Genomic DNA, 20,965 nt, shown 5'->3' on the forward strand with positions numbered 1-20,965 from the left:
TCTTGCAGCCTTGTGGGGCCCAGCTGCATGCTAGGGGCTGCAAGGCAAGCTCCTTCGCAAAAGTGGAGTCAGTGCAGAATCAGCATGGCCCTATCACTGTGCCTTGTGGATTGGTCTGGAGTCAGACAGATGCGTGTTCAAACTCTGGCTTTGTCACTTGTTAGCTGTGTGATTTTTGACAATCTGTTTAAAGTTTCTGAGCCTCAGTTACTTCATCCATGAAATGGAATCCATGAAATAATGACTATAATGCATGTGGCATAGTAAATATTCAGTAAGTGTTAATTAATAATGGGATCAATTGACTTTTTTGGAAGGCTGTATAATGGTATATTTTCACGTCAATAATGTAGAGAGAAATTCTGGCATTTAGCAGTTCCTTCCCAGAAAGGTAATCTGAGTCACACAATGCAGGTGAGACTGTGAGCAGGAGGAGAGAATCATAACATTGACTCTATTCTCTGTGACCATCTCTTCACTGGACCGAAAATGAGGATCAAGGTCTCATTGTAAAGCAGTTTATTTCAGCACCAGGAAGAGCCTGGTCTTTTTCTTCCCTTTTAGTTAAGTGGATTTCTTTTTTAGATGACATAAAGTGATTTTTCTTTTGCATCTGCCTCTTCTTAACCTTCTTATTTATCATAATACTTCAGTCAGCTCAGCAACAGTGTAATAAAGGGCTGATCTCCTTTAATTCCTCTGGAATTAATCATAATAACAGCAATTGTAATAAACCCATTTAGTGTAAGTGTAGATGTAAATTGCTCTTGCGTAGCATTTTCTCCTTTGGTTTTGCTCTCACCAGCATCCACCCTAATACAGATTACACAGTGGCCTCTTTCCAGCCAAATTACGTTTCTTAATTCAGATCTTACCCTAGCTCAGTACATGGCTGCTTTTCTGCCATTTCCTTCCAACCAGAGCAAAGAGGAAGTTCCAGTGTACAGGTCACAAGGAACGTCATCTGATTTGGCTTTACTCTCACCATCCAGAACTTCCTTAGCAGCAAACTAATAACCCCATAATTCAAAATGCGTCAGTAAGTCAGGAACTTTAGAGGTCCTTCAGCTGAACCTGTTCATTTTACAGTTTCAGAAATTGAGGACCCCCAAAGGTGTGATGGATTAACTGGTACCTGCACAACCCAGTGATGAATTATCATAAAGCTACCTGGTGGCAGGTCCAGAACCTGGCTCTGATGCAATCGGAGCACATTTCCACCCTGCCAGGCTATTGGGCTTCCCGACTCCAGGAACTCCATCATCTTGCTCAGGTTTATGCTTCTCAGTCCTCTTTTGAGTTTTGACTCCTGCAAATGGTGCAGTGGGAAAGTGTAAAAAAAACAGATGTGCAGGGGCACAGAGGAGCTGGCTGAGCTGGGAGTTATTCAGGCACCTGGCTCTGCAAAGACTCCACCCTGTATTCTGGGGGGAAGTACAGGGAGGGGACAAGGTAGCTTGCTTTCTGCCTCCCGTGGAAAGCTCCCTGGTGTCTAGTTAGTGGGTGGGGCACGCCATCCCTGTGCCAGAATGGGATGGGGTAAGTGTCCTGGAGTCAGGCTGTCTCTGCTTCCCACTGCTCTCTCGGTCCCTCCCTCGCTCTGCACCAGCCCTGACTACACTGAGTGCACCTCCCATGAGCACAGAGCTTGGAAGCTGCCCCAGAACCAGCACCCACCCACCTGCAGGATGTGACCTCTGGGCTCTGAAACTCTCTGCATCCTCCCTCTTCCTCCCCACCTAGGGAACAGATTTAGACCACAATTCCCAACACAGCCCTGCTTTGCACTTTAATCCCGAAGAGACTCAGGCACTTCGTGACAGCAGAAAACTTGATTCTGATTCTGAAAAAAGAGAGCAAAGAGGAATTCATAGTTTAAGTGACTTTGCATCCTTTCCCGTAGAGGAAGCTTTCCGCTGTTAGGCATAGAGGACACCTGCTGTGACATCTAACAGTGTGACAGGGGCAGCATTTTTCATAATGCTTTATCACAAGACTCTTCACAGCCAGTTAACCCAATTAATCTTCCCATAGTAGGTATCCAGGTGCTGTACTGTTTGGCTTCCCTGAAGTCTGTGAAGCTCTGTCCACTGTGTGGAGATGAATGATTGTGCCTCTCAACCTTGAAAGGATGTTTCTAACTAAATAATGATTGTTAAGTGCTTGGAAAATGCACTTTGGAAATACGCTGGTGCTATGTCTGGGTCTTCCCCTGAACGGTTGCACTGTATGCAAGTTGGAAATCATCCTTTGTAAATCATGTTAAGATGAATATAACCCTTTCTTTTCTCAACTAGGTATCTGTCCCCCTTCCCTCAGCCACCACACATTTGTTCTTTGTCCATTTCTCTGTGTTTTAAGCCTCCTTTGGTGGAATAGGCCAGTGATTCATAGGATTTCCTCCATGAGGTGAGAAGTACCAGGTTGGGTCTCTCCAGCCATGTGGTCTATAATGACCCAAAGTGGAAGCTGATCTTGGCTGAACTACCATTAAAAGAAACATGGTTTTCTGTATGGTTAAGTGGTTTTGAAACTTTTTGATATGAACAACAGTATGAAATTTATTTTGTTTCATAGCCTAATATATTCACATTTGTATGTTTATGTGTGTGCATAGTTTAATGAAACAATACTTAATCTTTACTGTGTATAATGTTTTTGGATATCTTGTATTCTATTTATTTTTTCTAAAATACTAGTCAGATTAAATTTATTTCACCAATTTCTCGCTATTTAACCCACTAATGAACTACAGCTAATGAGTTCAAAAAGCATTGGCATAGTGGAAGTGTCAAGTCTGCTGGGCAACGGTCAGGAGACCTGGGTCATACTGCTCCTCTGTCCCAACCCCATGATTCTTTCTCCAGACCTCAGAGTCCTCATATAAAGTTAAGGTATTTGTTTGCAAACTGAATTTACCTTTGGAGTTTTCTTATGTGGAAGCCCAGTGTGAAAAACAGCTTCCTGACTGACCCAGAGTCTCTAACTGAGCTCACGCCCCCATCTCCATCCAGAAGTCCTTAGAACACAATCCAAATATTACTGGACTAGAAATGTCATAAGTCCCTTCTGGTTCTGGCATCTGATAATTATTTTCTTTCCTAGGTAATAGATTTATCTAATGAAAACACACCAGGTTTTACTTCCACTGATTGTGAGGATTCTCAATTGGGAATCTCCAGAATCAATGGGAATTTTTGTTCTAGGACCCTAGTTCTTTGCTGTCTTTGGATTTATAGCTTGTTCTTAGGGCTCCTGAGATAGGCTTCATCAGGGAAAGAATAAGTTTGAAAGGCCTTTGGTAGATGTTTGAGCAGGCAGACATGTGAGGGCATTCATTGATGTCATTGTGTCTGCTATTTTCTTGCCTCCTAAATTCATCAGGTTTTTGATTTCTAACACAGCTCAAATCATTTGGCTTACAGCTGGTAAAATACAATTTTCTGGTTCTCAGAAAAAAAGCTTTCAGACTTATAAAAAGAGAAGCTCATAAGACTTCTTGAACATCAAATAACTCTTACAAAACACCATTTTGATGAGTTAAGTGTAAATGAATCAGAAACATACGGATTAAATTTCCTTTGAAAGACACATGGGTTTAAGAATTAAGGGGGGAAAGTGCTTGGCAAGATAGATTTCAGGTTCTTGCCAAACCTCAAAATGTTTGAAAAATGGTTGAGACATTTTTACTGAACACAAAATGCCATGGAGTTCACCCATCCCAGACATAATAGCGAATCTTTTTGACAACAACTTTATGACAAGAAAAAAGGTCTGTGGGACTTAGCTATTTTCTCAGCTCTCCTTCAATAACTCCTACTCCTTAAATAAAGGAAAAACATTTATAGGGCTAAGAGAACTGTCTGATAGCAAAAACTAAAGTTTCAGGTCAGGCAATTACCAGAAAATAACCTCACAACTAAAAAATATTTGGATTTTTCCCTCATGCTGCCCAAAGTCAATTATACCATTTTCTAAGTGGAATAATACACTCTAGGGATATGCAGTATTTGATCCATTTTATTCATTGGTGTCTAGAGCAATGCACGGTTATTCTAGTCATTTGTCTGACATATAATGCCAGCTTCTTTGGAAATGGAAAAAACTCCACTAAAAGCAAACAGATTGGAGGAAAATATCCATTGGTTTATTAAAACAGCCACAGTGTGGAAATGTTATATATTATAGAGGCGGGGCATGGGTTGAGGTTTCCCAGTTGCTGGGGGTGATCTTAGAAACTCAAATTCTGTTATAGTTTCTTTATTTAATAGGTTCTATTAGAACTTCTCCACACTTCAGAATTCTTGCTGGCACGAGGAAACTCAGGAGCAACACACTAAGGGCCCACGGACTGATTATTTTATGAGAGCTGTACATCTTATGTATTAAATGTCTTCCAATTATTTTTTACTAGCTATTCCTGACAAAAGCTGGCTGACACCTTTGCAGCCTCATTTTTCATATGCAGAAGCACAGGAGGGAGAGTTGAGCGGGCCGCACACAAGTGAGAAGAACAGCCTGGATGAGAAGGCTTGGGTTGGGCCGTTTGCTTTAGAAGCTGCCTTGTCTCAATCCCTTGTTTCATTTTCATACTGAAGCCAGGATGACCAAGGTTTATTTGCCTGCTTCCTTCCTTCCTTTCTTCCTTTCCTTTGACAGAAAGGATGCATTCAGTGACTGCCAATATCGATTTGGAAACTAGGGGAAAACAATGTACTTTTCAAAAGGTTTCAAGTCAATGGAGACCAAAAAAAAAAAGAGCTATCTTTAAGTCTATATGTTTTAACTCAATGCTGGGAGTAATGGGAACAATTATTTTTTATCTTGTTGCATATATATTATCAGGTGCAGTATCTGACCACAGTGGTTTGAGGCAAGGCCTTCTTCTCCAGGAACCAGAACTCATTTGTTGTAAAAATAGTACCCGAAAGGAAAAGGAAATTACCTGAAACATGGAAAACTACTTTCAATACTTCTAATGCAAATACTACATAACAGTGATTGTTAAAATATACCCACCTCCCCATTATGCTCAGTGAAATAAGTCAGACAGAGAAAGACAAATACCAAATAATTTCCCTCATTTGTGGAGTGTCCTAACAACGAAACAAAACTGAAGGAACAAAACAGCAGCAGAATCACAGACTCCAAGGAGGGACTAGCGGTTACCAAAGGGGAGAAGTGAAAGATGGTGGATAGGGAGGGAAGGAGAAGGGGATTGAGGGGTATTATGACTGGCACACATGGTGTGTGAGAGGGTCATGGGGAAGAGAGTGTAGCACAGAAAAGACAAGTAGAGACTCTGTGGCATCTTACTACACTGATGGACAGTGACTACAATGGGGTGTGTGGGGTCTCAGTATGGTGAAACCACATTGTTTTTCTTGTGAAACCTTCAGAAGAGTGTATTCACATCAGTGATACCTTAATTTTAAAAAAAAAGGAAAAAAAATATACCCACCTCCCTTATCTCACACCTATCTATATTTATTGAGCTCAAAGTAAGAAATAAATGAAACCTTAAAATACTGAAGAGAAAATTCAGTTATACCAACTTTCTATCTTAGGAAAGGTTTCAGAATCAGAAAAAGTAGAGCCACATTCTGGTTCCAATTTTTCCTTTTCCAAAGCAGCTGAATATAGGATAAAAGGGCCAAGAAGCCCTATTCTGAAAAACGCTGAGCCCCTGTCCAGAGCAACTGGCGCCTCCCTCCATGCACTCCAAATCTCTCTCTCCCTTTTATCCTGTTGCCCTCTAATTGAGACAGGATCGCATTCATGCTGTATGACTGTCAAATAGTCCTCTTAGTTTGTGACTCAGCCACCCATGTGAAATGCTAGAAAATCAATTTTAAAAATCTCTTAATGTATGTAGTTCCCAATTTGGCATCTACAAGGGGATCAGACCGAATAGACACACATCAGATAGGGATCAGTATCATCTAAAGAGATAGCATTCATTTCATGTTAAGCTATGAACAACAGTGATTATTTAATATCTCTTTGGCCTGCCTTGCACAGATGGTTAATTCAGTGGCTTGGAGCCCCTACCTCATGCATTCATGTATGTGAATACACACACAAACGTGTGCACATGCAATGCAGAACTAATTTCTCATCTTTGCTGGAGCAATTCGTGTGTCTCCTTGTCTAGGTCCCCTCCCCTGTTACCTCCAGGACATAAGATATCACTTAGGAGGTTCTCCTGTTATACCCTTCCTTGACTTCCATGCCTTGTCTATTTCCCTTAATATATTGTGAATTTCTTAAGAGCAGGGATGACCTTTTATTCACTCTGGGCTACCCGCACAAGTCTTGAAACCTAGCAGGAGCTGAGTAAATGTTTAAATAAATAAACTTAAAAAATAGTTTTACTTATGTTTCCATTGGATCATGTTTTGACTGATGCCACAAAAAGTAGGTGGGACAGCAACTGCCTCTCTGCAGGCCCTCAGGTTTCTTAGTCCTGATAGTAAATGCAAGGAGTAAAATGCAGGGGAGTTTTTGCTCAAATGATGAGCTCCCTGCTTGATTCCAACTTTCTACCCTAACCTATGTTTATCTTGATGGTCTTATTTATATCTATTTCCTTCGGATAAAAATAGAAGCTCAAAAAAGTGAATTTACCACACATAGAATGATACTTTTGACTCCTGCCTGAGTTCACAGATGTAGTTAAGATTCTGCCCCATGCGTGGACATCCGACTAGATGTTCATTTTCTGAGTCATCTGACTTCTGAGTTTTCAGTTTTTTAAGGGTATAATTAAGATAGGTTCCCAGGGATATGAAAAAAAGAAACTGTGAGTAAAGCAGGCAGTCTATATGTTGAGACCCATATAAGGAGATTTGTGGGCACCTGACCAAATTGAGAGAAGCATTAAGAGCTATTCAAAACCTACTGAAATGTCAACACACTTTTGAAAAGCGTCCATTAGGGATGCAAATGTGTGGTTCCCTGATTATGATAAGCACTTGAAAGAAAACAGTGAAACCCATTAGGAGGTTTTGAGAACTCGGTTTTGGAGTGAGGACGGCAACTCTAGTTTCTGGTGAGGGCTGGGCTTCATTTCTGTCTCTAGTCCTTCTCTGCATTCTGAACCAACAATTCTATGATTTAAAGGGCCCTAAAAATTCCTCTATTTTTGGATAAAGCCAATTAACTCATCTGTAAATGGGCCAGCTTTGAAATTCCAACCATGTCAGATGAAATTCATTTTAATAAGATTCATTCTCTGGATTACAAACTGTAACTTGTTTGTGTAAAGGACCTGGCATTGGATGCTCACTCAGGCTTTTGATGTCTTGTGTTGTTCTTGAAGGGGTTTTTCTTATAAAAGGTTACTATGATTTAAAATCTGTAATTCTTACTAAATAGTTCTATGAATTAACTCACACTAAGGGTATATTTCTACTTAATAATCATTTAGGGCTTTTGTGGGGGAAAAACTGATTCATCTAATTAGAAGGACACCATATATTCTGGCTCTCCTGAGTTGTTCACACATGACGTCAAATGATATTCATAGAAATGGATAAATTGGGGCATAATTTTTGTGTAATCACTTGCAATATAAAAAACTGTAATTGATTTTTCCATCTTCCTTGATCCAGAAGGAATTGTATCAATTTCCAGGACGTCATAAAACAAAATATTTAAAGTATGTTTCAAATAAAAAAAAGGAATACTTAACTTAATAAAGATGTGGAATTCATTTATGAAGAAAAACGCTGGCTGTAGACCAATAGGCCAAAGAGGGCGCCAGAAGGCTGCAGTAGACAAGTCATTCTGCATGGCCACTCTCTCCCCAACCACTCCTGAACCCACTCCTTATTAAGAAAATGAATTCTCTCAGCCACAATGGACCTTGAAGTCACTGATTCTTTTTACTGTTTTTGAGTAAAAAACTAGATCTTTTTTCAGTTTTCTACTTTATAAGGAAGGCATCCAAGTCACTTATAACTGTAGTTCTTCATGTCCTGTTTTAACAAAAGAGGTTTGCTGGGCATGTATTTTTGATGCTTGGGAACCTTACTTAAAAGTTACTAGGTTGACCCTTCTGGAGAGCCTCATCAATTGAAACCACTGGGAAAAATGGAAAACACTGAACTATCATAAGAACAGTTGAATGTTTCAGCATCAACCTAAAGCAAAACTTATAAGTGCTGGAATGAACATTTCCATTGGTCATTTTTGCTTTTATGTTTTTCAAAAGAAATAGCCCCAGGCTTCAGAAAGGCAGAAAGATCCATTACTAATAGCATGTAGGCAAATACCCTGGTACTCACTTATGTTGGATCAATCTGCCTAACTTCTAGGAATCTTTCCAACTATAGTATGATATTCTCCTTTCTCTTTCTCCGTCCAAATGGAGCAGAATATTCCAGAAAGTAAGCACAGTTTTTCCCAGTGGTTAAAGGAAATCAGAATGACTTTACCTCCGTCAAAAGATTCATAGTCCCTGCCATCAGGGAAGTATGAGTCTAATGGGAAAGATTGACACAAAATAAATAATCATACCTATAAACATGCTAGGAATATAACATGAAGGGAAAAATGCAGAGAACTCTGCAACACTCTAAATTAGAGGCACCTGTATTTGGGGGATCAGAGAAAAAGTTAAGAAAATGATATTGAAGCTGGGACCTAAAAGATGAATAAGGGCTGGTCAATAAAAGAGCAGATAGTTAAGCATTCGGGCAAAAGCAAAAGGATGTATTAAGGTCTAGGGACACGAAAGAGCTTGGCAAATTCTAGGAAAGCCAGGGTGGGGGAAACACTAAGTCAGTTGGAAAGTAGTACTACCGACCTCAAAGAGTTAGAACATTTAAAGGATGGTTTTATTAAATCCTAACTGCTGAAGAAAGCCGTAGAAGAATGTTGACTAGGGAAATGTCATGATTAGATCATTGTTCATGGAGATCATTCTGGCTGCAATGCAGAGACTGGTTTGGAGAGGAGCCAAACTGGAGGGGGAAACTATTGAAAGAACCAAGTGAGGGAAGGTCGTTTTTTGGTCCAGGACCTTGGTAGTGGGGATGAAGCCAAGTGGGTGGATTCCAGATCTGTTCTTGGGGTGGAGCATATAGAGCTTGGTGGATGATTAGAAGTAGAGGATGGGGGATGTCATAGTTAAAGCCTGGATTCCACACGTCCACTATCAAATATGTAGTTAAGGAAATATAGGACACTTTCTAAGGAAAAGGATCTAAAGATGAGGCATTGTTTCAGGGTTCTCTAGAGAAAAAATAACAATAAGACATGGAGGTATGTGTGTGTGTATATATAACATACATATGTACATGATTATATGTATTTGTGTGTGTGTGTGATTTATAATGAGGAATTGGCTCATGCCAATTCTGGGGGCTAAAATAACCTATGATCTTCTGTCTGTCTGCTAGCTGGAGACCTAGGAAAGCCGCTGTTAGAAACTTTAATCCAAGTCCAAAAGCCTGAGAGCCAGGAACACTGCTGCTCTCTCAGTCCAGAGGCAGGAGAAGACTGATATCCCAGCTCAGTTAGGTGGAGAGGGGGAATTCGACCTTTCTCCCACTACTTGTTCCATGTAGGCCTCAACAGGTTGGTTGATGCCCACTCACCTTGAGGGAGGCAATCTGCTTTATTCAGCTCACTTATTCAAGTGCTCATCTCTTCCAGCAGCACCTTCACAGACACACCCACAAATGTTTAACCTGCTGTTTGCACATCCCGTGGCCCAGTCAAGCTGGCACAGAAAATTAGCCTACCCAGGCACCATGAACAGGGTCATCCTCAGGGTTCAAGACAGACACTCAGGGAATGTTACCTTAGTTCTTCAGCAGGTAGGGTCAGGTAGCATTAACCACTCAGTAGTGAAAATCTTGCCTGACAACTCACAGACTTGGAAGATTTTTGTCATTCTCAGAATGCCCAGTTAATGCCAACCCCAGTAGATCTGGTGGCACCACACTGAAAACACAGAGCTATTTGTTTGGAGACCTGTCCTTCCTCTCCTAAAGAATATCATTCTGGTTAATAATAAATAACTAATCTAGCACACAAAAAACGGAAACCTTTATATTGTGCAAATTAAAAGGATCATTGTTCATATGTGAGAAGAAACTACCCCTCTCCCCTCCCCTCAGGACTCCTGGTTCCTGCCCTACTTTGCTAAATGTAGGGATCTTTGGAGCCTGCCTTTTTATTCAAGCAAAGGGAGTGTCCAAGAGAGCCCAGACGCAAATTACCCCATTGCCCCCAGCTTTGAGGGAAACCCACTCACAAGTCATGTGCTGCTTTCCCGAAATAAATACTTCTGGTCCTCTCCATAAGTCAGGCTGCCCACACTTGATCACATCTATTCATGCAACTTTAAAGTTGAAAAGGTCCTTGAAGACAACAGGAACAGTCACTTTATTTTATGTATGAAGAAGTGGAAACCCAGTGGTCTCAAGGACATGGCCCAGGAGCACCAGGCAGACCAGGGACTGAGGCAGTGACACGCTGGTGGGATATTCAGATTTGAAGCCACACTTGAAGGCTCAGTTACTTTCCCATCTCTTTTCAAGGCCTTCAGAATGACACATTCTGTTCTAGTGAGGAACTGATTTTCAGGGGCTTGAGGAGAAACCAAGCTGTTGTCACAGATCAGGGAAGGGATTTCTTGGGAACACTCAACTCCTGTGAATAAGTGTAATGTGGTGCATGTCCTTTAAATGTACTGTCACTCTCCATTTCTATTTCTAGAAGGAACTTACTGTTGATAGCTAAAATTGACATTTACTGTGACATAACCCTACCACAAATTAAAATTAAATCCCAAGTCCCTTTGGGGAAGATGTTTATTAAACTGTAGGAAGACATCTGAAAATGATACCAGATTATGTTTTAAACTTGAAACCCCAAATACTGCATTTGTTTGGAAGTAGAAAAGGACTGTCTGGGGAATACTACGGGAACTGAGCAAGTCTTTGGCAAAATGCAAGGCCACCAGGAAAGGGCAAAGTGCCTTAGATGAGATACTTTATGTATAAACCCCCATGTGGCTTTTAACTAATCATTTAAGCCTAAACAAAATTTCCTTCAGAATGAACTTAAAGGAAATATAAGGCCCTTTAAACTTCGTGCCTTTGAAGAACAGATGCAGAAGCCCCAATTGTACTTATAAACACACTAAGAAGGGGGTTGAAGGAAATATGCTAAAACATCTATCAAAGTGCAAACCTATGTTCCAAGGTTTGACTCCACTAATGTAGACAAAAGTGTGTTTGGGAACAAAAGTCTTTGTATCACTTTTGTGGGTGATGTTAAATAAAGCATGTAGATGTTTGTGGGTGTTTGCATGTAGTGACTGTTTTTTTGCATATAATATGGCCACAACATCAATCTCAGAACCTAATGACAGAATCAATGCAGTCTCCAAGGAAGTTGTACTCATTGGCTTTGCTTGGATGACCAGCCCATGAGTAGCTTTAAAAATAGCAAAGCCTAGTTGAAAAGCCCTTTGAGATGCTTGGATGCAAAGTGCAAAGTAAATACCAAGTATCATTATTATAACTTTATTGCTATTATTTTATTAAGTGTTTCAGATAATATCAATTCAGCTCTTGGTAAATGCTACTGCAAAGTGGGAGAACTTGAAAGGTAGCTCAAAGGAGATTGCAAAAGGAGGACACACAAGCTTCCTTGAAACTCCACCCCTCCCCCAGGCTCCCCCATTCAAGTCAATGATAGTTGACTGTCCCTTCGGGGTAGTATTTCAGTTATCATGACCCTGAGAAAAAGACCTGTCATCGATGTGTCATGGGGGCACAGCTGCCAGGAAATGAGAGACCATGTACAGTGAGATAACCTTATTGAGTCACACAACAAACCTCTGCAAGGCTCCTACTGTGTGCCAAGCTCCATGGTCTGTGATACTCTCTCTCCAGTCTAGGGAAGAGACTGGTACATAGCAGGGACCGGCTTGGCTGGGAGAAATCAGAGCAGGTTTCCCAGAGAAGAGAATATGCCAGGATACACCAGCGCTCACAGTAATGAAGAAGACACTCAGAGCCCTTAGAGGCTGGATGTTTCTGGGTCTTTTTCCCAAACTACTTCACCCTGAAATTTAGAACAATATAGTTTTACCTTGTATTTTAAAATGATCCTAGCAATAATTTTACTTTCTAAAATGGATTAGTTATGTCTTGAAGAGAACATACATTGATCGCCTTCTGAGGGCCAAGCGCACACAAAATATTATCTCGTATATGATTATCAGATCATCCTCATGCCATACTTAAAAAGTGGGTATTATAGTTCTGTTTTTGCCAGTGAGAAACAGAGAAGTTAAATGACTTGTGCAGATCACACACTCATGGTCTGTGGCAGAGCCAGCAGGCAGCCCAAGCCTATGCCTTGTCAGCCACACAAGGCTGCTTTATTCAATTTACTGGTTAATGATGGCAGCCAGCATTATCTCTATCATTTCTGTCAGCCACTCCGGCTGGAATAAGTGAAAATAATAGACCTAATTTAGGGCTGTGAGAGGTCTGCCAGTTCCTCCTCCTCCTCCCTAGAAACCATGCCAGATGGGGACAAATCTATTTTTTAAGAGCCTAATAAGAGGAAATTCCAAAGCCTAAGTAAGCCATTTACTTGTTTTACATTATTCATTCTTGGGAGATATTCTTTCTTCTCACTTAAATCCCATGCACCGCTGTTTTATTATTGTTGTTATTCTCCTTCAGTTAGCTTTGAAGGTAGCTGGTCACCATTCTCTGAATGTAATAATTTGGGAACTTGAAGCTCATTCTCGTCATCTCCCAGTCTTGTTCCTCTTACTTCGCCATGTAGGTCTTCCCTTCTGTCCTTTCAGTATTTTTCTGTCCCTTTTTGGAACCTTCTGCAAGTTCTCCATACCTTTGGCTCCTCCCTCCCCTTGTACCATGTTTGGCCCTTGCCTGACAAGGATTTCTTCAGGATTTCACACCGATCCTCTGATTTGGGGGTATTTGATGACAGCCATGGTTTAGCATTTGCAGCTGTCTGTTAGGATGTAACCTAGTGAGGGGTTTGCTCAGCCTTAGGTGGTGCCCTTTTCTTGTCTGTGTTTCCTTGGTGAACAAGTTATCCTCTTAGTGCTACTGTTCCTTTATCACTAAGAACAGAACTTGAGAAATTGGGTTTTTAGAAGGTCGCATAGTCTGCGCATGTCTCTCAGTTGCCCTTACCCCCTCCTTCAGCATCACATCCCCTCTCCTGCCAGTGTATCTGTGGAGATGCTAATTTCTAGCGCCTCCTCCTAAGGAGCTGAAAGAATCTTGGCAAGTGGCTGGGTGGGTGGAGAGTGTCATAAATTTGACCTCCCAGCAGATGTATATGAAAACTGCCTAAGAGACCCTATCTTGAGACTCAAGAAGAGGTTAGATAAAGGCGTTAGTGAGGGGGACTTAGGGGGGAGCCTTTCAAAAAGGATCAGTACCAGGTGCCCAGATGATCTTTTCAAGAGCTCCTCTGTTTTCACTGAAGTCTTTTGCGGTGGAGCTTTTGTTCTTCAGCTGCAAAATTAAGCTGTGTATTTGAAACATTGGTGCTGGGTGTGAATTCCACCACAAATTACTCATTAAAATATGATAACTGAAAAGCTGAGAGTGCAGAAGAAACTGAAACAATTGCTACAAGAGTTCCATGTGGGTGGAGGTGGGGGATGGTTCTGTAAACTCTGGGAGCGCTCTCACTCCCCAGAATATCCAGGCAAGTGTGTTAGTGAATGTTTTCATGAATTATTCATTTATGGTGAATGAATACAAGCAGCAATCACATGTAAATGACAAGGCTCAAAATCAGAGGGCTACTTATTTGTCCTTATGAAGCAAGAAGGAAGCTTATTAACAACTCACAAGCAGAAAGAAATTTTACTTAGAGACAGATATGTCTCTATAAAGAATTTTTCCCCCAGCCAGCCAGATATATATCATTTACTTGAGCCTGCATTCAAATTCATCTTTATTTTATGTCTTTTGATCTGCATTTACTTCCCTTTTCTAAGTGTAACTTTATGAATAATTGATGCATCTGAGAAGTTATTGGCTAACTGAAAAGCCATCTCTTCGTGTCTTTAAGTCTGACCCATGGCCAAAGCCAAACCATTCAGGCATTTAGGGCCTTTTAAAAGGGGCCTTTTTTAAGAGGCTTTCTCTCTTTACGAGGAAAAAATATCAGATTTTGAAAATGGATTTTTTTCCCAACAATAATACATTAGAGACTAAACTAACCTTGTTTTTGGTTAACTTTAGTGAATCAGACTGACTGTATGACTAATTGAGATTAATGATGCAGAAATCAGTCATTAAAGAACAAGAAGAAAAAAGATTGATTTTAAAGTCTTAACAGAATGTCCATAAATTCACATCTCCCCTTCTATGACCGCTTTCACTTTTAGAACACTTGAAAGCACTAGTAGACATCTCCTCTGCCTGAGTAGATGCAACATATGTGCTGTAAAACCCAGCAAAGACTCCAGCAGGATGCAGCTACATTGGCTGTATTACATTCTACTATGACCGTTGGCTTTCCTGTAGCCAGGCTTTCATTTAAAGAAAAAGAAGTTACATTTCCAAGATATCAGGTACTACTTCTATAAAATAATGGTGGCAGTAGTGTAAAATTCATAAAAAAAGGATTCCCAAGTTTATCTTCCATGGTAAATTTGATTTCTGATCCCCTTGGTGATAATGATTCCAAAAGTGTTCTTGTCAGTAAGTCTTATCTGTCAGTCAGTGCAAAGCAGAAGTGAGATGTGTAGTTGACCATGGCATGGGTGTCACTGGTACTTTCGAGCCCAGAGCTCTGAACGTTAGAAAGTGCAACCCTTATTGCAGGGCAGGCATCCGATTTTTAAAACATTACATGGGTTGGAGACAGATGAGCATTCCTGAATTATTCTTGGCCTTTCCTTATGAAATGCCTAGAATAGAATTTCAAATGGAAATTAATTTAATTGATGCAAAAACAAATGGGTCTAGAACTCATCTGAAAGCTCAAGTTTAATCTAAGGGGCACTGATAAAAAGTACAGATTACCTTGGGGGGTAACCATTTATGCTTTTCAAGAACAGAAATGGGTTATATTAGGCCGTTAATGTAAATTGAAGTTTCACTTCCGACTTGTAAATCAATTAAGTTTTCTCTTTAGTTAGCAAAGATAATTTCTTGAACACTGTTTTTGCAATGCCTTTTGCTAGTCAAAGAGATCCTTGATATCTGTTTTCACTAATTGAAGAAATGTTTTTAATGCCTACTAAGTGCCATGCACTTAAGTTGCAGAAGTATCTGCAGTGGTAAAGCAGACACAGTCTCTTTTTTATGAAGTTTGTTGTCTAGTTGGGAGCAGAGACATTTTTAAAAAATCACTCAAAATCATTGAAGAATTATAAATATAAAGCAGAGATGGTAAACTCCAAGAGACAATGAAATACATCAATTTTGTTTATCGTCATATTGTCACCAACTGGATATATGTAAATAAATTATTATGCAAATGACCTAACATACCAAACCAGTTTTCTACTCTCACATGAGAGTGTATGGGAGGCTGACATGTATTAGGTGCTTAATTTGATTTTTGATTGATCGATTAATTGAATAAATGGTGATAAATATGCCTAGGGAAGAGTGCAGAGCCCTGACTGCACCCTGGAAAAGGCGCTAACCTGGTGTGGTTGCCCAGAGAAGGTGACTGGGGTTACTTATGTTCAAGGCTCTGCGTCAAGAAGAAAGGTGGTGCTTCCGTGAAGCTGGAAGAAAGTCCCTATGACACATGTGTGGAGCCCAGGGCCAGGAGCCGGGGAAGCAGCGAGAGGCCAGATGGTGCAAGGCCTTGGAGCCATGTGAGTTCTAGCACAAGGGGATGGGCTTAGCATGTCTCTAAGGAGCTGGAACTCTTGCATTGGCTGTTTTACTAGCTGTTGGGACTGGATGTGGACTGCGGTGAGGCAGAGGATGGACTAGATGCAAAGGCAGGATTCAATCCCTGGACACCCAGACATCTGTTCTCAAAGGAGAAGCAGGGGCGTAATTCTTGCAGAGGAACTCCAGATCTTTACCAGAGGGCCTCCCTTGAACCTGAGAAAACTTTGAAAAGGAAAATAAATATTTTCATTGAACTCTGATATTTTGGTGCCTTTTCTCAGGCTAAATATTTCTATTGCTTTGTCTGAAGTTCCCCATTTGTTTAAAGGAGAGTGTATTTGCCATCCCACTTCACAGGCTTGGCAGTGGGACTTGGTGTTGAGCATGAGCTCATTCAGGAAAAGATGTCAGGGAATGTGATGTCTTTTCAAATATGGGTCAGAGAGCTTTCTTGTTTTCCTAATTATTACTTCTGTTGGATTTTTGTCATTGTTTTCAGGGAAAACAAGATGCTAAGAATTGATCCCTAGGGAACTAGTTTGGTTCCATTTTGAGGAAATATTTTCAAGGGTCCTTTCTGAGAAATAACGTGAAGTCATGTTGAAGTCCTGTGAAATTGTGGTGAGAAGAGTCTATTCACCACCATAGAAAGGTTTGGGCATCTAAAATTGATGGGTTTTTAAAGAAATATCTTATATATGCAGTTGGTTTTAGGCATTTTTATATTAATTAAAGCCAGTGATTGGCACTCTTTAAGATCCCAGCCTTAAACCACGGGTTGATTGTAGTTTAGTGATTAATCTGTGGTTTGATCAGAGTTTCAGAAAAAAAATAATAATGACAAAAACAACTAATGAGCATATTCAATATATTTAATATATGGTAATTCATTTAATGCCATGAGGTAATTGTCTCTGTCATCCCCTTTTATAGTTGAGGAAACTGAAGTACAGAAAGGCCAAGTCCTTGACAGACCATCTTCTGAGTCCATGTTCTCCACCACCCCATTTTACAATATAATTACTATCTATGGAAGAAATTAATTATGTTGTCTTTCCATTTCACATTCTACATGATTATTCTGACACTTCGTTCTTTTTTTTACAAAAACAAGAATTTTAAAAGTCCACTTAGGAGAAGAATAGGATATAGATACAAAGGCAAAATTCTCTTCAGTCTCTCCACCCCAGGCAGAAACTAATTTGCCAAGTTAGGCCACAACACTTCATTTAAGAAGGTCAGAGGAAGCATACATTTCTTTTCATAAGCAAATACAAGGATAGTAGGTAATATTCTCTCTAGTCTGTGTGTGAAATTATGTTACAGTCAAATGAGAAAGAAGTAGTATATTATCAAGTCTTGTTTTTAGCAACTTCTTTCATTTTTTGTGGGTACTTTCTGTTTGGGGCTAATTCATATTTCATACGTAGTCTTAACATTAAGATCTAAAGCTGTACGGGCTCAGTTTTATTTAATACAGACATTGACCACCTACTGTGTGCCGGGTGCTGGGTTAATCACTATGGGTACATCAGTGAGCAGTGAAGAATACTCTTATTAATGGAACATATAGTTCCATCTAGATTAAGAACATCTCATTTTCATTTCAAGTCCCAGAATCTAAAGTTTAGAAGTCCAAGGGATTTCCAGATGGTGAACCGTTCATTGAATAGATGATGAAATGAAGAACCCTAAAGTTAGTTTCTTCCCCAGAGTCAGAAACTCTAAGAGCAATGACGTCTGGATCTCCTGCTCCCTGCCCATTCTTCTTTCCATTGTATTGCTTTGAAGCTTTTCTTACTCTGTTCCTCTCTCCTCACCAAGCTCTTTTATTGTTATTTTTTAATCTGCTCAAGATTCCTTAGATGTCTGTGGTCTGGTTTCAATTCGAATGCTGATCTTCCAATTCCCTAACTTATTTTTTGTCATTGTTTGCTTCTTCCCTGTCTCACTACATACCTGGCAGATCTGTCTGTCCTTAGAGTCTGATAGACAATTCTGAAGCACTGTGGATCTTTTGAAGATCTGGGAAGGAAGAGCAGTCTGCAGTGACCCTCCTGAGACCTTCCAAACACCCACCACTGGCCCTTAGCTTCTTAAAGATAGTTGGGCTTGTCCAGCGGCAAGGAAGATCAGCAGACTCAGCTCTTACTTTTCAGACAACCCTAGACTGGAAAACATCCTTGGGGAGTGGGAAATGAGGACATGAAATCGCTTGCTGTGGTACCTACCTATCATTCTGTTAAGGACAGTGAAAACACAGTCTGTCATCCTTGACATTTTAATTGAAAGAAAAGCTTACATAGATTTTAGCTGTAAGCAGTATGTTTATACAAGTGTATAAAGAGGAATAATCTGTCAAGTTGGAAAACTCTTAATGCTATGGGACTCAGTTTAGTAATTGAACAATCCAACATGAGCTCACACATCTTACCTTGTTCCATGCCTCAATAATTTTTAGTAGAAATACTTTACCTAGAGGCATATGGTTATTAAAAAGGAGGCTCGGCTTGCTCAAAGTCTGGAATTATTAGCTCATGGCAACAAGCCTGCACTGGAGAAAGACTGTTGGGTCTTTGTTTTCACGACTTTACTGCAATTTGCCATCTTATTTTCAGAGTCTAACTGATGTGCTGTTTGGGAAGTTTTTTTTTTTCCTTTTTAAAGGAAGAAAACATAATTTCACATGGATGAGTGACTTCTCATGTTAGCAGTATTTCAGAATTTTACTACTTCATTGGAAAGTCCAGGGAGCAGTGTGAATATCAAAGGAAATGGACCATGAATTTATTTTAGTATAAAAAATCAATAGTAACTTAGTTATGGGAGCCATCAAGGTGTGATGGGGGAAGCCCTATGTTGCAAGCTGAGTATAAATCCTGTTTCTTTTCATGACCCACATGACCCTGGGCAAATTTAAATGTTTCTTAATTTAGCTTACTCCTTAGTAAAATGGGAATAATATGACCTACAAACCACATTACATTGTTTCTCATCACATGAAAGTGGAAATGTTTTGAAAAACATAAAACAGTGGATAAGTGCAATATAAAAAGTTTTATGGAAGTGCAATATATTCAATAATTATTCCTTTATACACAGAGGGAACTAGACAATTAATGTAATTATTCTGGTAACACTCTTGCTTCCATGATCTGAATATTCTGGACAAGTGATTATTTCTTGGGCCAGGCTATGTAAGTACCCCAGTCTAGTCCTTTGTATATCCAGTGATGGATAGGCATAGATTTTTTTTTTCTTTCTTTTTTTGTAGTTTTCAAAGCCCAAGAAAGAAGCCTAGAAAACTTCATTGGTTTTGTAGGTGGGTTTGGGTAAATTATTTATAGAATCTGTGTAAAACAGTGATTCAAAAGTATTCAGAATACAAACATACAGGGTTCGCAAATCACCATTTCCCCACCAAGTATGTATTGTTAATTGGTCTGATTGTTACCATTAGGTAGTTATTATAATCCCAAAGGAACCCTGTACCCTAAAGGCCTTTCTTAATTAATGAGAAAATACTTGATATTTTTAAACCTAGTAGATCTGCGCATGGTGTGGAAATAACTGACCTAATAAGAACATTGATTTAAATGAAACATACTAGTCCCCAATTACTCTATTCAACTGTGGGAGTTTTCCATAGTTTTGTGAAGAATGAGAATTCGTTTCAAATTTAATTACTTTTGCCTCTCCATTCACATTAGAATTGTTTAATTAATTTCTTTTTTAAAAGAACCTGTCAATAAAAACTGGTCATCAAGATTATTATTAGTACATCATGTTGGAAACAAAATGTAAAATGATGATAATATGTTGCCTTTTGTTCGTGAGGATGATATTGCAAATCAACATAATAAAATGTTGTTTGTTGCCTTTCCTGTAACAGTTTTTTGCTTGTCCCTGTCTATACTCAAAGCATTGCTGCTAGTGACCAGGGAAATAAGAAGTCTGTCTGTATGTATAGATGGGTATATGAACTTCTTTCTGTCCTCTATCTGGGTATCTGTAGATGAGTGAATGAATGTATGAAGGGCTGGTTAGCTATCTGTAGGGATGCTCTCAGTGAATCTTTCTTATTATAAAACTAGACAATTCATATTATTAATTTTGTACTTAGAGGAACTGATCATTATTAAATATGTATGCTTTGATATACAGCTATTTTCTTTTTAGCAAAGGTCCCCAACAAAACATTAAGACTGGTGAATATAAAACAAACATTGTCTATTGACTGAGCCACATTTTATACTTTCTGACTCAAGCTATCCACCTCTGAATGAGATAGACTTTAAGACCGAGTGAAGTTACAACCTACTATAGAATTTTGGGGCAATACTAACAGTTACTTAGAACTGTGAAAGCTGAAGGCTTTCAGAGGCCCTACTAATCCTTATTGTTAATCCATACTCCAGAGGTTCACAGGGCACATGACAAGAAGTACTCTTGTACTTCATTTGCTTTTCTGAAAACACCCATTTCATTGTTAATAAGCAACTTACATTAGCCTATCTGTAACTTCTCATACATAGATTCTATTAATAAAACTGGGTGTAATTTGTGTACGTTTACATAATCTCTGTGTAAGGTTTCATATTCTTTTATATTTTCATATATACAACTTCCTAAACATAAAAATATTGACTAATTTTTGACTAATCCTTCAGTGATGTGTGTGACTGTGATAGCTATATTTCCAAAGGAGCTGTCAGCCAAAAAGAGTGGAAAATGTAATCTTTTTTTTGGAACTATAATAGCAGTTCGAAGGAAGAACCTGTTAGCATTCCTTCCCCCATTTCAATCTCCCATTTCTTCCTGAGTCACCCACAGAGGCAAATGAGCTCCTAAGAAGAGACCTCTTGTGCTATTCCCATGGGGGTCTGGATGGGCTGTCCTTCCCTGAAGCACAAGAAGGAGACAGCTTATAGAGAACATCTCTGCAACCATTACCCAGCACTTAGCATGAGGGAATCTTTTTTTTTTTCTTAGAAAACGCATTAATTCTGGAAGCACTAGTTTCTGTCCTGATGTTCAGGATAAGATGATTGAACATGGAAGACACAGAGGTCCTGAAGGATGTTTGTTTG

General features: G+C 39.6%; 1 protein-coding gene across 4 annotated transcripts in view; it reads left to right on the top strand.

Annotated features, from left to right (window-relative positions):
- CREB5 (cAMP responsive element binding protein 5) overlaps positions 1–20,965 on the top strand; it is a 385,945-nt gene that overhangs the window by 267,140 nt on the left and 97,840 nt on the right. The gene's annotated exons all lie outside the window — the stretch shown is intronic.

Source organism: Manis pentadactyla, chromosome 7 (genome assembly GCF_030020395.1).
Source record: "Manis pentadactyla isolate mManPen7 chromosome 7, mManPen7.hap1, whole genome shotgun sequence".
NCBI classification, from domain to species: Eukaryota; Metazoa; Chordata; class Mammalia; order Pholidota; family Manidae; genus Manis; species Manis pentadactyla.